At 36.7% G+C, this 10,000-nt stretch overlaps 1 pseudogene; it reads right to left on the bottom strand.

Moving 5' to 3' along the window:
* Nucleotides 1-4,510, bottom strand: part of LOC137646274 (uncharacterized) — a 6,668-nt pseudogene extending 2,158 nt beyond the window's left edge.
* Between the last annotated feature and the right edge of the window lie 5,490 nt (nucleotides 4,511-10,000).

Raw genomic sequence — 10,000 nt, 5'->3', positions numbered from 1 at the left:
AATGACTTTGGAGCTCCTCTGCCATATAAAGCACATCCACCTAGCATCTCCTTAATCATACTAAAGCCTGCAAAGCACAAGACAACAATTAATATAATTCATAGAAAATATTGTTACTGGTATGGATGTTAACAAACAGAATTATAAATAAAATCATCTTATTTGCATTATCTGTAATATACAATGGCCTAGTTGGGCACAAACACCTTCTTACTAAATGCATTTACATATTGTACTGTATAAGTGTAAAACATTATGCAAATACTTTATTAATTTAGTTCACCAAAGAAGAGTAAGGAAAAAAAGTACACTAACAAAATTCTTGGAGGTGACTGTGCTTGGCACAGGAAAGTAGTATCACTCTTAAAGAGGAATACAAATTAAAATTTTGCTTTGGAAAATATATATTGTATGTACTGAACTTCCATACCATCAAAGCAAAGTCAACAATTGGAAAAGATCTTTCAAGAGGTTAGACGAGTTCTGAGTGAAGGTAGGAATCAAGTGGTAGAATACCTGTAGTAGTTAGAGTGGAGTGCAGTATTAGGATAAAAATATGGAGCAGACCCATATGCAATACATTTAGTCATAAGTGGCTCCTCCCAAAATCCCAGGGTCTCGTGAGTGAGCATAGACTTTGTATTTGAAAGCATGCTATTTAGTCATAAAAATTCTCCCAACATGCCTCTGAAAAAGTTAACATACGCAAAAATGAAATAAAGAATAAAATAATTCATGTAAACTACAAACCTCTGGTCAATGTTACTTGATCTTGGCATGTTGTTAACAACACAGCAAAAGGAACAGCACCGGCTGGTCCTGCACAAATAAAAGGTTGGTCTACAGATCCTGTGGCATCTACAAAAACAACTTCCGAAGCTTCTCTTAGATGTTCATGAACCCTCTTCATGAAGGGAGTTAACCGAAACCACACAGAATCGTTCATCGTTGTGCTCAACTTTAATCTGTATTTCTGGGTTATCAGCTGCACACTTGTGGATAGCATTAAACATAGACAACGTGTTCAATCCACCATGTTGTTTTTTTAACCATTGGGTCCGCATGTATTCCACAGATGTAAGAGATAGATTGACAGATTTGTTTGGTTGTCCTATCAAATCATCAACCAAATCTAATTTCATAAGATGGTGTGTGTGAGCTATCGCTGTTGACATACCTGTAAATATTCTAGTGTTAGCTGAGAATCGCATTCCAACACAAAAATAAACCTTACTACAGAGGTTATGGTGCCCTTGTAACAATGTACCAGCTCGAAAAGCTATTGCACATTCTTCCTTTCTTTCAACTGAAAGTTAAGAAAATATGCTCATTAAAACAAGATTTAAATATACATATTTTCATATAAAAAATCTCCATGCTTTACCGCCACCTTTGAAAGAGTCAAAACTTGGCTAAGATTATCTTTTTAAATTAATAGTAACTACAGTAACATCATTACTGCATTGTCCTAGTATACACTGCAATCACTGATCCAGTGATCAAGGAAATCACATTTTGAGGTCCCCAAGCATGAATATTATTTATTGTATATTAATAACATCTTTTGGTTGTCTATTCGGGAGTAATACCGAAATTAAAAGCACAAAAATTTATGAATGCATGCAAGGCAAATCTTTTTGAAGTAGCTAATTATGTAAATAAATCATTAGTTATGCCATTTGAAGTTTTAGATGGTAAAAGGCAGTTAATTTACTTTCATATGTATATATCAACACTACAAATTTTAAAAAAGGGCCTTAAGCATATGTCTTAGGAAGTACAGTACTTAATTTGTTGCATGTGTGCCAGTAGTGAGAATTTCTGAAAAAAAGGACATGAATTATGGGATAATATTATACATCAATAAACACAAGCAGACTATAATTTCTACATTTCTATAAAGGCCTATATTCACTATAGTGACATTATCAGCAGACTTAACGTTACTTGTTCAGTATAATCAATATAAAATTACCATGTAAAATTTTACATACAACAGTATAATTTGTGACACAGGTTTTCTAACTGAGTTTAATTCCACTAGATAATTATTATGGTAAAATTCTTTTTACAAAAGCTTTGAAACAGGTTAATATAAGAACATTACACTAAGTTTGACTGCATTTCAAGAAAAGTGTTATTTTACCTAGCTCAAAGGATCTCTCGAATGTATCTCGGGTACTTGATGTTACTCTCAGTTGATTAAGAGTATATGCAGAATCAAGAAGATGATTATGCCACCCATGGATTTCAATAAAACATGGAAAAGACCCCATAAGCTTGTCCCTTTTAAGGGATTGCTTATGAATGATCCTGATTGTGGCATCGACGAAAACTTCACAACTGAGAATGAAATAAATAAATATAATTAGCATATATATTATAGATATATAAATAATGCTGCACATTTTATGGCACAAAGTTTCAATAAATATGCAAGCAAAGAGAACCGCGTTCATCTCTAAAAACCACTAAGAGCAATCTTAAAAATAGAATTTACATATTTACTAACAACTGCACTTATCGAATGTCAATTATGCTAAAGAAAAGAAAAAAAAAGAAAAAGAAAAAAAAGTTGTGCATCGGGGAAGAGTTCATGAGTTCATGCTTAGAAGGAATTGGCTTACCCAGCAACCAGTTCAACTTCCTCAAAGGGGGTCTTGTCCACTATGATAAGGTAGGGCATTATAGGTGTCTCCTTTCATTGGGGGGGGGGGGGGGGGGGCGGAGGAGCCCCTCAGGTTAAGAGGTTTAAATAGCCTATAAATAGGTCAGGCTAGCTAGGCCTAGTTCCTTTTACACCTAATTACTAATTAGACCCATTTTTGTTTTAGCGACTGAAGGGCTGATGGATATTAGGAGCTTGAAAGAAATTCATCCAAATGGCATAGGCTACCATTAGGTTCTCCTCAATTTGTCCTAAAATTGTGTCACAAATTTGGAATTTAGATCCTTGGGGACAATATTGATACCCTATTTATCCTATTTTAGCAATCAATTGGGAGGGTGCACTGGTCTGCTCCACTCAAATCTAGTTTCAGTAAGCATAAAATTATAGAATTTTAATGCCTTAGTTCTTGTGGATTGAGTACCAAAATTATAGGCTGCCCGAGGACAACTAAAAATTGTCATATTTCAGCACTTTGGTAGGTAAAACTTTATCAAGATTGTGTGTCCTTCTGTAATTCCAAAGTAAGAAGTACCCTAAGCCAGACAGGTACCAATGTACAAGTAACAGATGTTCCAAAAATGATTGTTGAAAAAGTAATGTCACCCTGCAGAGGCTGGGTTCAATGTGTCATTAACAAGTATTGTTTCTTGGGTAGTCAAGCAATAGCACAGGCTAGCTGTGTCCATAGGTAAAGTAGTGTAGACCACCGAACGGTTGTAGCCCCTTGTATGCAGAGTAGGGGGTCAGCTTGTATGGGGGTGTATGTAGGATAGCAGCCACTTGTATGTGTTATTACAGCTAACTTAAAATACGGCAGTGTAAGGGTGGTCGCAGGGGGGAGTTAGACCCCCCCCCCCCCCGTTAGGTATGCAGGTAAGGACACGGCTTGTAGTTTAGGTTAGGGGGGAAAGTTTAGGTCCATTTTTAATTAATGCATGAGGAACTCACTGCTGATATACAAAGGCTCCCTTGAATGTAAGGTAGGGGGTTTGTATGTACGGTAGGATGGATGGATTATGGAATTTAGGGCATAGCCCAAGCGCTGGGACCTATAAGATCATTCAGCGCTGAAATGAAAGTATGGCTAGATGGGAAAATGAGAAATGAAATGAAAGTGATAAACTGGTGACAATCCTGCACTTGAACAGGGCTGTACATCAGCAAAGGCCCTTTTACTCTTCCCCCCCCCCCCAGCTTTCCAATCATCCAAAGTTATGAAAGAGGGTTTTGGCCAGGGGGCTGCATGTACGGTAGGGGGTAAGCGCATATGTATTTGTTTCTTTGTATGGTGTTTTGACGTTGCATAGAACTAGTGATTATTCAGCAACAGGAGCTTGTATGTATGGTAGCCATACAGTCATTTTCATGAATATCCTTGTGTTAGGCTAATTCTGGTCATCTCTGTTTCCCCCCACCCACCTGGTTTCCCAACAGGGATCCCCTTACCTTGCGTAAACCTATTCAGGTATGGCCTAAGACCCTAAGACTAGGTTTTAGGTTAGACTTCTTAAATATGAATGAGTAAAATTACATGGAAAAATACTACTTACCCAGTAACAGTCTTCTTCACACCTTTGTGTTTGAATTTGTTGCTGTGATAGCTTAGTAATTTTTGACGAAATAATTTCTTCACTCCAACAGGGTACAGTTTATAGGAGTTGAAACACATACAATTCTTGATGTTGAATATTTCTCTCCACTTGTCGAAATCTTCCCTTGATTTAGCATTAGTTCGTAAGCGCATGAAATCTTGATTTTTCTGCAAAATAATATTATGGAAGCTACTGCCTTTAAAATCTAGCAACTCAGGATTTCTTGTACACTCCATATTGACTAAAGTACAAGCACAACACGACGAAAACAACAGAAGTTTCAGAACAGCAGTACAGCACATGCAGTTTGTTTACATTGAGCAATGGGGCCGTATACCTTGCGTACTCAGACTCTAAGTACCTTTATATAATAATCAGCGCCAACGTAAATGCCAGCTGGTACAGCATAGTTGATACAATATTCTATATGCATCTATAATAACTAATATATTTACCAATATTATAACGTATTATATAAGATTAATATTTTCAAAATTGGTGCTTTTGTAAGAATTAAGAAAACTTTATAAGTGGTAGCACTAAAGAGGGCGTAGTCTTACGACGTCACTGCTCCAAAACACGGTCTGATTGGTTCTAATATCCGAGAGGGTCTATTTCCATCCAGACTTCAGGATTATGCCGCCGGGCGGCGTGACAGGTTGAGCAACCCTCCCACGATATTCTGCCCATATATGAGTGGGAGTAGAATGGCGATACTGAAAAATGCGGCTGTTTTCCAGCATTGCACCAATTCGCAGACCTTAAATACAGAAGTGTGACCCCTGTCTTAGCATTGATTGCATGTAGTTTATTTATTTCCTTATATCCATCCCTCCCTAGGTTTTTTTTTTCCCTGTTGGAATCTTTGGGCTTATAGCATCCTGTTTTTCCAACTAGGGTTGTAGGTTGGATGATAATAATAATAATAATAATAATAATAATAATAATAATAATAATGTAACGTAATTTCGTTTATAACAGAAAACATCATATAAAATTACTTAATTATCACGTAATTTCGCTATTATTGTCAGGGATAAGATGTTGAAGTAACAAAGTATAAATGAAGGCATTTACCTCTGAAAGAAAAAAAAAATATATCAGAATTCCTCACAATCATCAGACATTAGATAATGAGCGAGCAGAGTATATGCAACCAGTAGACCTAATTTTGGACTATTACTATACATTCAATTAGTAGGCCTACACCTAATTTTGCATGATTACTATTTATTCAACCAGCAGATCTAGCTGTGGATGATTGCTATATATGCAAACACCTCAGTGATGTCTTTGGGGCACAAGCAGTTTCGTGAAACAACTTACTTAAACGGATGAATAAATCGACTAAATTAAAGAGGGTAATTTAGAATAATCAACCAAGGTTTCACTCTCAAAGTGTGAGTGTATCCAGGGTCTGTAATCCTTGGATATTTAGGGAGATTACTGCTTACAATTTTTGTGCAAAAGAGACCCGAAAGTAACTGCTGGACAAGATGCTCTTAGCCCGTTGTCTAAAGTGAAGTGGTTGCCATGGACTGTTCGTGTAACAATCAGGTTCCTTCAACTGGGTAAGAGCTCATTCCTGGGCTATGTTCATGCCTCTTATCTGTGAATATATATATATATATATATATATATATATATATATATATATATATATATATATATATATATATATATATATATATATATATATATATATATATATATATATATATATATATATATATATATATATATATATATATATATATATATATATATATATATATATATATATGTATACTTATGGTTAGGCGGTATATCTTAGCAATCCATGTTTGCCAACGGTTATACTCGTATAAGCAGATGAGCAACTTGTTGGAATTATGAGAGCTTTGGATGTGAAGGAAATGCCCCATTAAAGCTCGTTGTAGTCACTTGTAGCAGGGTGACAGATTGGGTTTTAGGTGATGGACAAACTGTGTCTTCAGCTTTTAATCCTGATGACTGGCCGTTGATCTTACTAGAATCAGTAAGGACTGGCAGGGGTCACTTTCCTTAGTTAGATAGGCACTGCACATCACAAGGAACTGGCTATCCTTCTATGTATCTAGCCAATGAATCTTCTATGGATTTACCCAGACATGGAAATAGAAGATGACAGAATGGTCCTCAGTCCCAGACATACCGGGATGCTAAGGATCTCCCGGTTTATAAAAACTAAAAAAAAAAAAAAAAAAAAAAAAAAAGGATAATTGGTGACTAAAATGTTAGAACCATGATTCAGATTAGGAAGTTACAGCAAGTGGAAATGAATTTATGAAATATAGTTTTGATATCTTGGCCCCAAGTGAAACACATTGAAAGGGAACTGGTATGTAAACTTTAAATAAAGGCAATATGCATATATATATATATATATATATATATATATATATATATATATATATATATATATATATATTCACACACACATACATATATATATATATATATATATATATATATATATATATATATATATATATATATATATATATATATATATATATATATATATATATATATATATATATATATATATATATATACAGTTGGCGCGAGAAGTGAAGTCGCCGCTGAAAAAAAAAACAATTTTTTTTTATATTAGTTAAAAAAAGTTGAAATCTGGTACTTACATATAAAATTAATATTTGGTTACGTTCCCCCGACGTTTAATCACCTCTCTTAGTCGTCTAGGAACGCTTGCAGCCAGTTTCTCTAAGGTTTCTTTGGGAAGTTCCCCCCACACTTGACGAATAGCCGCCTCCAACTGTGGGATGGATGTCGTAGGGATGTTCTTTAACTTACCTTTGATGATGGCCCAGAGGTTTTCAATAGGGTTAAGATCAGGACTGTTACCAGGCCAATCATCAAAGTAAGGGATAGCACAATCCTGCAACCACTTCTTAACACTACGGGCACTATGGCATGGAGCACCGTCGTGCATAAAGAACTCTGCCCCCGATTTCTCAAAACTGCTTTCCAAAACGTCATTCAATAATTCATAATAATTATACTGGTTCATCATTTGATTTTTTGGTAATACCACTAACTCCCCAACACCACCATACGAAAAACTGGCCCATACCATGAGACTCGGAGGATGCTTAACCGTCTTTTGTGTGTATTGCGGGAGGTGAGCGTCTGACCCGGGAGGACGATAAACACGTTTCGCACCGCTCCCCGTAACAAAGAACGTGGCTTCGTCAGTCCATAGCACCTTCTTCCACTGTTCTATATCCCAAGCACTGTATTTCTTGGCAAATTGAAGCCGACGGCTCTTATGGCGATCTGTGAGAAGGGGTTTCTTGCGAGCCTTGTAGCTACGCAATAGCAGGTCGTCATGGATGCGCTGTTGCACTGTTCTAAGAGACACGTGACCTAATAGCCTAGGGTTCCTTGCTTTGATTTCTGGGGCTGATAATGAAGGATCAGCCTTCAACTGGCGATGTATCACCTTCAGGGTCCTCGGAGAGGTTATACGAGGGCGTCCAGACTTAGGAACAGGGACAGGGACGCACGTGCCACCAGAATCCTCGAACCGCTTGACCCAACGTTGAACTGTACGCACTGATAACCCTTTCTGCTTAGCGATATCTTTGTTGCTGATACCTGCCTTATGAAGGTCTATGATCGCAGCAATCTCTTGAGGCCCAACAACACTCCTAGACATAACGTACACAAAATAAAAACACAGACACAAAGTACGATGCAGCGAACAAAGGGGTCCAAGCGCGGAGCAAAATTAACATACATCCACTCGTGACAAACCGCTGAGAGCAACTGAAGCGTACTGGGGACTCACGGGTGATGATGCCAAGCAGTACGATGCTGCCAGACAGGCGCCCTTACTTTAAGCTTATTAGGGAAGGTTTTATGGGGTACTGTCAAAAAGCGCTAGAAGTGAAGTCGCCGCTGTCGCAGCGACTTCACTTCTCGCGCCGACTGTATATATATATGTGTGTGTGTGTGTGTGTGTGTGTTTGTGTGTGTGTACGCAGGAAGATCAGATGGAGTTGGATGAAACCGGGTACAAATTATGATGACACCAAGAGCAGAAAAGGCATTAACCGAGTAGATAGTTGTAAATAGTAGATTGCTATTAACAAAGTTTAAATCAAAATATTGAAATATGAATATTATCGCTTGATATGCACCAACAAATGATCCCACTGAAGAAAGGAAAGATAAATACTGTGAAGAACTGCAGAGTGTAATAGATGAGATCCTCGAGAGATATGAAAATTTTGATAGGTGACTTCAGTGCTAAAGTTTGAAGGAATAGTCAAGGGATAGCGGGTGTGATAGGTGTCGAGGGTATTAGCAAAGTTGCAAATGAAAATGGAGCAGATTTTATAAGTTTCTGTTCAGCAAAGAATTTGGTCATTGGAAGTACTCCTTTTCAGCACAAGAAAATCTACAATTATACAGGGACTTCGTCTTATGGCAATTACAAAAATCAAATAGATCATACCGCCATTAATAAAAAGAGAAGTAGTACTCCGAGAATTGTAAGAAGCTATAGAGGTGCAGATATCGGTAGTAATCTCCTCATTGCCACACTGAAATTCAAACTGAAAGCACCCAATAGAAAGGTAGATAGAATACCTAGGTTTGATACAACTAAGATTTTGGAATTAGAGCACAGAAAAACATTTGCAATTTAATCAAGGAACCGATTTGCAGTCTTAGAGACTTCAGGAAACGAAGAGCAGATAATTAATAAAGAATGGTTTGATATCAGGAACATATATCAGTCAGTTGGTAACAAAGTCTTGGGGCTTGCAATTAAAAGGAGAAAGCCATGGATATCATATGATGCTTTTGATACTACAAAAAAGGAGACAAAGACAAAAATTGATTGCTGAAAGCTTTCGAGAAAGTAATGAAAATTACAAGGTAGAGTAGGCTACGTATTCCAGTATTGATAGTGATGTCAAAAGAGAAGGGAAGAATGACATGAGTGAATATTTAGACAGTAATGCAGATGAGGCTGACAAAGCTATGAATTCCGGAAGGAGCTATGGTGTAATAATCGTTCATAAAATTATTAATAAAATCTTCGGCAAAGAAGACGGATATACCCACAAAATAGAGAGATGGATCTCTTATAACAACAGAAGACGAATAAAGACAACATTTTATGGGACACTCTAGTGAGGCTAGTAATACGTGATATGAAGGGAATAACTTGATTGATATACCTGAAGATGATGAAAACCTTGATGTGCCCATAAATGAACACAGTGTGTTTGAAGTCGAAGCTATCCTTAAAAAAAAAAAAAAAAAAAAAAAAAAAGAGAGGGAGAAAGAAATGGAAAGACCCTGTATCCGATGGATTAACTGCCAAGATGATACAGGCCGAAAATGAAGTGACTCCCATATTACTTACAAGAGTATTTTGTAGAATGTGGCATGAGGAGACAAAACTTGGTGAATGGGAGTTAGGAGTGTTGGTGAAAATGGCAAAAAAGGGAGACCTGACTGATTACAGTAATTACAGAGGTATAACACTTACGTCAGTTGTAATGAAAATATGTAGTAGGATTATTCTAGAGACTGGAGAGAAAGATAAATGAAAATCTGAAAGATAAACAAGCAGGATTTCAAAAAGGTAGAAGTTGCACTGACCAAATTCTAATTTTGAGACATTTTTTACAGTAATGCATAGAGTATAGAGATCCACTATTGATGGCATTTGTGGACTATG

The sequence above is a fragment of the Palaemon carinicauda genome, chromosome 9, assembly GCF_036898095.1.
Source record: "Palaemon carinicauda isolate YSFRI2023 chromosome 9, ASM3689809v2, whole genome shotgun sequence".
In the NCBI taxonomy this organism is placed as follows: domain Eukaryota; kingdom Metazoa; phylum Arthropoda; class Malacostraca; order Decapoda; family Palaemonidae; genus Palaemon; species Palaemon carinicauda.
The sequence above is the reverse complement of the archived record's forward strand: the minus strand, read 5'-3'. Positions and strand labels throughout refer to the sequence as shown.